The sequence below is a fragment of the Petromyzon marinus genome, chromosome 48, assembly GCF_048934315.1.
Source record: "Petromyzon marinus isolate PM22_M1 ecotype Great Lakes invasive population chromosome 48, UKy_Petmar_22M1.pri1.0, whole genome shotgun sequence".
Lineage (NCBI taxonomy): Eukaryota > Metazoa > Chordata > Hyperoartia > Petromyzontiformes > Petromyzontidae > Petromyzon > Petromyzon marinus.
The window spans coordinates 11137618-11145022 of NC_133714.1; positions in this window are offsets into that span (position 1 = coordinate 11137618).

A 7405-nucleotide genomic window follows, 5' to 3' on the forward strand; every position below is an offset into this window, starting at 1 on the left:
AAACACGGACGTCTGAGAAAGCACCGGCCTCGGGAGAATGACGGGAAATCCGAGGCACCGGTGGCGGCGTCGCGGTGGTGGGTACGGCCCCGACGGAGCGGCTCCGCTGCAGCTTCATAATCGGTTTCATACCCCCCCATCCCTCCCTCCAGCCCCTCCCTTCCCCCCGAGCCCCTCCCACGTGGTCGCGAAACGCCAAGAATTAATTTGTAAATATCGCAGAGTAGCGTTGTAGAGCACTGAAATGGCTAATTGGACTGTGGTGGATACGCCGCACGTGGCTGCCCGTAAGCTAGCGCTGGGGGGAGGCAGCGAGGGTTCGTGGATCACAGAAATGCTGCGGAACCCCCTTCCCCATGGGTGTTGACGAAGCTCATAACCCCCTCCCTCTGCTTGGAGAATGCGGTCGGAGCAAATGCGCACTCCATCTGTTCCGTCCGTATGGGATAGAGCGTTGCCCCCTTTCTACGGGTTCACCGGTTTCCTCCCACATGTCAAAACTCACAAATTGCCCTTCACGCAGTAATACCCCGATATACGTCTCCCCAGTTTACATCGCCTCGCAAATACAGCGTCACTCTTATTAATACCACGACGTGGTTAACGTCGCATCAACCCCACACTCACGTCGCTAAGAGTGTCGTTCGCGTCCTGTCTCGTTATTTGTTGCCTCTCAGCCTTCACCTCTATACTAACCTGTACCACAAACTACTTTGCGTGGCGCAAAAAAAATGCATTGTCCTGTAGAGTACAATATCTTATTTACGTATATTATTTGGCGATTTTTTTTTATTTCGGGTCTCTATGGATCTCATTGTACTGTATCTTATTGTACTCTGTATAATTTGTGTTAAAGTTTACTGCTGTACAAGTATTTTTTTGTCATTTAATGTAACGTTGTGGGAACGTGATCCTGTGGCATCAAGCCTCCGAAGCGTTCTCTAAGTGACCAGGATGTATCTGTGGCTAATAGGCAGCGTGAAAGTGTTACACACCACAGAAGTGGAATGAGATGTCATTCGGCACCGCCGGTGAGGCGAGACGCACGCCCGCTCCTGTGAGTGTTCGTGTGGGGTGCGGTGGTGTAGCGTTTAGCGCTCTGCTGCGCTACGAACCTGGCGACCCAGATTCGATTCCTGCTCACGGCCAACACCAGTGACGATTACCTGAGCCAGTCCTGGGCCTCCCCTATGTCGACTCAACCTCAAATGAGTACCTGGTGCGGTGTGTAAATATCGTCACTGGGGAGACAAAGGCGGTTGGGCGTTGTGCTGGACAACCACTCTCTCGTGTGCCGTGCTAGGCTTCATAAGTGCTCGGTAACAGCACTTGCCCCTACAGTCTGTTAAGGCTATACGGGGGTCAGTTGAATACGTAGGCTTTCGCGACCAGTACTATTCATAATAAAGGTTTTTGGGTTAGATCGCGTAAGTATAAATGCGTCGAAACCCTCCACCACCCGACACGGCCAATCAGTCAGGGATTTGTCACCTCTCAGCCTTCGCCTCCAAACTACCCTGTACCACAAACGACGTTGCGTGGCGCAGAAAAAATAAAGGTATTGTCCTGTTGAGTACAATATATTATTTATGTATAGTATTTGGCGATTTTTTCTCTCTTTGGGGTCTCAGTGTATGTCTATTGATCTCATTGTACTGTATCTTATTGTACTCTGTATAATTTGTGTTGAAGTTTACTGCTGTACAAGTATTTTTTTGTCATTTAATGTAACGTTGTGGGAACGTGATCCTGTGGCATCAAGCCTCCGAAGCGTTCTCTAAGTGACCAGGATGTATCTGTGGCTAAGAGGCAGCGTGAAAGTGTTACACACCACAGAAGTGGAATGAGATGTCATTCGGCACCGCCGGTGAGGCGAGACGCACGCCCGCTCCTGTGAGTGTTCGTGTGGGGTGCGGTGGTGTAGCGTTTAGCGCTCTGCTGCGCTACGAACCTGGCGACCCAGATTCGATTCTCGCTCACGGCCAACACCAGTGACGATTACCTGAGTCAGTCCTGGGCCTCCCCTAGGTCGACTCAGCCTCAAATGAGTACCTGGTGCGATGTATAAACATCGCCACTGGGGAGACAAAGGCGGTTGGGCGTGGTACTGGACAACCACTCTCTTGTGTGCTGTGCCGGGCTTCATATGTGCTCGGTAACAGCACTTGCCCCTACCGTCTATTAAGGCTATACGGGGGTCAGTTTAACACTTATTCTTTCGCGACCAGTATTATTCATAATAAAGGTTATTAGGTTCGATCCCGTAAGTATAAATGTGTCGAAACCCTCCACTACCCAACACGGCCAATCTGTAAGGGATTTGTTACGTTAACAAAACGCCAAATAGTTATTCCTTCAGCCCACTTGTGTGTCTGTAGATTGAACCCACCGGTGTGTTGAAGAGTGAATCCACAACATTTACAGTTTGAGTACGACGTTTCGCTGGTAATTACATCCAGCATCTTCGGGCGATTTGAAAAAATAGTGAAGCCATCCACCTGCTTCCAGTCTTAAATAGTGCACGATGACGTCATAATTGAACCCAATGTGTAGAGATCAGAGGTGGAGGAGGGGGAATAGCAAAGTACCAAAAAAAGATTATCTTTAACGAAGCAAAAGCCTTAAGAGAACTTCGATTAAATAAAGATATTCAAATTCTGGCAGCTGATAAAGGTTGCACTACTGTAAGCACATTATGATAATACAATTAAAGATTTAGTAGAGGAAAGTACCTCCGAGCTTACATTTACAAGCAAATTTCTTACATTGACATGGTAATCTCCCACAATACAATGGCCACCCCCACAGCTTCGTTTGTCAAGATTTACCCGATCTTCCATTTACATGCAAATTTCATCTCTAGCCCCTCCCACTGACCCTTGGCCTACACCATCCCAAACCTTTATAACTCCTTACCTTAGCAGCGCTCCCACCATATATTCTCAGCAGCTCTCCCGCGATATTTCTCACCTGATGACGATTGCTTGTGTTGCGATCGAAACGTCGTGATATTGTTATTATTTTTTATTATTATTTGTTATTATTTGATCTATCTACGTTGCTTTACTGAAAGACCCAAAGAATATGAAAGTACCTCTATAAAAAATTAACGAGATCCAACTAATACTTTAAAACGTAAGACTACTGCAATAATTCAAAATGCATTAATCCCCAAGACTGAGCAATACCAAATTAAGCCACGGGCCTCAAAACCACCTACATTGTATGGGCTACCAAAGATTAATAAAATCGGTATTCCATTACGACCCATAGTAAGTACAATAGGCTCTGCCACATATAAATTAACAAAATATGTATCTAAACAAATACAGCCCTACATTGGAAGGACAACTTAATTTATAAAAAAAATTCCGAACATCTAGTGAATGTGATTAAAGATATTCAACTTAACCCTAGTGATATTCTGGTGAGTTTTGATGTAATTTCTCTATTCACTAAGGTTCCAGTTAACGAGTCACTTAAATAACTTGATACACTATTAAAGAAGACAGGTTTACCAGAAGATATTCCAAAACTAGCTGACCATTGTCTAATAACACTTACTTCTTATAAAGAGGTGAGTTCTTTAAACAAAAGGAAGAAGAATCAATGGGCTCTCCTTTATGTCCTGCTATAGAAAATCTGCACATGGATAACTTTGAAAAAAGAGCACTTGCCTCAAGTACATTAAAAACATATTTTTGGTTTTGATATGTTGATGACACTTTGGTTGTCTTGCCACATGGTAAAGATACACTTAATTAATTTTAAATAATCTCAATGCACAAAACCTGGCCATCCAGTTCACCATGCAAATGGAAGTGAACAACACACTCCTTCCTAGATATTTTGTTTGGACTCGCCCTAAATTGTCAAATAACAGTGTTTACCGAAAGGGAACACACACTGACGCCTATCAGAATGCAGATTCGCATCATCACTGAATGGCTACAATAATGCTCAAATTAACAGAGCATTGAATGCCAAACCAAGATCGAACAAAAATACTTCTGAAAGTGATCAGATTGTTAAAACAATTAAAATACCATATCTCAGGAGTAACTGACAAATTAGCCCGTGTTTTGCAAAAGTAAAACATTAAAGTAAGATTTGGTACGGTAAACAAAATAAAAAACTAGCACTTGTACTAAAGATGAATTACCTAAATTATCAACAGAAGGACAAATTGCTTACCTGGTACTGATTCTCTCTAGCGACATATTTTATGACGCTACACATGATACTTATTACAAATCCTTATAGAGGAATCACATACTAATTAACTGATTACTAATCTATATAATGACAATACCCCTCCTCTTCTGCCTCTGATCTCTACACCTGATTGGGTTCAAAGATGACATCATCCTGCACTATTTGTCTCGGCCTCGCTGTGCGCTGCGTTGCACCACTATCCGAGTAGTTAACCTCGCATTCAATAAACTTTCAGAACCAGGGTGAACAACCGACTCCGACGTATTTAATGAATTGACCAAGGTAAAACTAATGGAAAAATACAGAACAAAATACAGCATCTATTAATACTTCCAATATCGATACAATGAATGAGCACAAGGAGCATCATAATATTGTCTTAGATAAGATGAAATTCAACAATACGTCCTGGATGGACCAGGCACATACATTAGCACTGAATAGCTATACAAGAGAATAAGCTACCGTGTTAAATAAGGTCACTTCGTGTAATCACCATACTGCAGCCTAAATGTACAGCGCTGCACATAACACTGAACTGTGGATGAGATACTTCTTCATTCTTGCTCTCAATATCCCATTAAAGTTACATTGGTACAAATCTGACTCGATGAATTCAATTACAAGTAACATTCACAATAATGCAAGTGGCAGGCTTCGTTGTTAACTAGGCTTCATATTTATCATAACAATTTAACAGTATTATAAAGGCTTTTACAGCATTATAACGGCAATCTTAACATAACAGCATTCCCAGTATTATAAGAACATAAACGAACTTACAGACAATGCTTCTTAAAGTCCCACAATGAACAGATGCACCTGTCTTCACTGAGACGCTATTTGTGCCACCATTTTGTACTCTGTGTAATGGCTGACACCCTACCACGTGGCTGAGAGAATCTTAAATCGTCACTTCCTGGTTACGTGACCAAACTCAACACCATATCAGGAAATTCCTGTGTACGTACATCCCCATAACCGCCGTGAGGCAGAACACTATTTAAGACAGGAAGTAGGTGCATGGCTTCACTATTCTGGCAAATTGCCCGAAGATGCTGGATATAATTACCAGTGAAACGTCGTACTCAAATTGTAAATGTTGTGGATTTACTCTTCAAACACACCGGTGGGCTGAAAAAAATAATATTTGGCGTTTTGTTAACGTGACAAATCCCTTAATTATTGGCTGTGCCGGGTGGTGGAGGGTTTCGACACATTTATACTTACGAGATCTAACCCAAAACCTTTATTATTAACTATACGGGATCTTTGTATTTGTGCCTCCACCTTGCTACCTCCTACCCAGCAAGTGGACCCAGCCCAGTACCGTTTGAAACTTTCAAACTCTGAAATATGTTGTTTATTTCTAATTAAATATGTATGCTAACTTTTCATTTTATTTACATGTGTATTTAAATGTAACTGTAATGAACCAAAAAATATGGTTATATCATAGGATAAACGCAAAATAAAATTAATAGGGGAAGTGGCGACGTAATGAACCCATCCCTCCCTCATTCCATTGATTCTTAAGAGAAAAAATCGCTTCAGATTTAAGTTTCAATATTCGTCGCAGATTTCAGGAACGTATCACCGACGTGAGTAGTGGTACATAGAGGACCATAGAGCTTGGGCAAAGTGTTGGCGCCGGCAATTGCTTGTCCATCTTTCTGTTCGTCTGTGGTTCTTCCAGAGCGAGGGAGCGGGCACTGTCCGGGGGCATTGCAAATTGAAATAATTTTCATTATAGAGAATGGCCCGCACAAGCGGATACTATATAACTACCTATTTTTTTTTACACACACACACACACCCTGCCACAGAGTAAATTACTTTTCATGAGCTGAAATTTAGACAAGTTCAGCGCAGAAACAACAGATTAAAGTGGTGGGTTGTTTTTATGTAGTGACTGGTGACCATGGATGAGATCAACGCCTCTTAAAGACACGAAAAGCTGGTTTACTCATAACGGGTGCATGCGAGTCCATTGGTGTCTATCATTCTATGGGTGTCTGTTGAAGTCTGTGGGGTCTCAGTGTAGGTCTATGGGGTCTCAGTATAAGTCTGTGGGGCTTCAGTATGTCTATGGGGTCTCAGTGTAAGCCTATGGGGTCTCATTATAAGTCTATGGGGGCTCAGTGTAAGTCTATGGGGTCTCAGCGTGAGCCAACGTAATCCTTGGGTCCGCCTGTCTTGACACGCACACGTCTGGCAAGTTAATGCCCATCCCATCACCCTTCACCCCCGGCACTCGACGTGAATTAGTGAGACGCATCGCGGTAGATATCCATTTAATTAATTATTATATCCGTGCTCGCGTTCAGAAAGGCGGGGTGGGGTTAGGGAGGGTTCGGTCACCCCCCACCCGCCACCCAAAGCGCATGAAGTTAAAAGGCCGAGTGTTTGTCCCGCGGATGTAGATGGTCAGGAAGCCGTTGCGTCTGCTGCTTGCTGCAGTTTCGGTCGCTGTCTCTCGTTGATAACACGGAGATTAAATAAAGGGGAAGGAGGGGCAGATATTTCCCGGGAGAGGGGGCAAAACAAGAGAACAAGCTATATGTATGTATTTATCTATTCGGAAAGAGACATTCGTAAATAAGTTGACCTAAATCACTCGTCGCACCAACTCCACCCCCTGGGAACACCAGAAGATCCGGTAAGTGAACGTCGCACGCGCGCATATCACCGATGGAATTAATGTGCAGCGTTCATGGGGATGCAATTAGCACAGATGACACTCCATGAAATGAAAACACAGCTGTCAACCCATACGGTTTACCCGTATTCTTGTACATGGAAATTGAGTTTTCAGACCCATACGGCGTACAGCCGTTTCAATACGGGCATACAAACCTTTGTGTTTGTTTGAGTTTCTCCCTTGTAGTGGGACTTTGCAGGATGAACGTTCAGATTTGTAAGGGGCACGGGGTGATCAATACGGTCTGAATTGGTCTGTAATGAGGTAGGCATGGATAAGGGGTTGACAGGTATGTGAACGTATCGTTATTTTCATTATTATTAACTCGGCTCGTACGTGACACTCGTAGGCGACGTTTCGGTCACTGGCCCCTACTTGAACACATGTGAGGTCACACCTCGCGGTCATCTGTCACGCGGGTTCCAGGTGGCTCTCGTCACCAGGAGGCGCGTGGCATTCGCGTTCACTGTGAATAGCATAAAGTGGTAC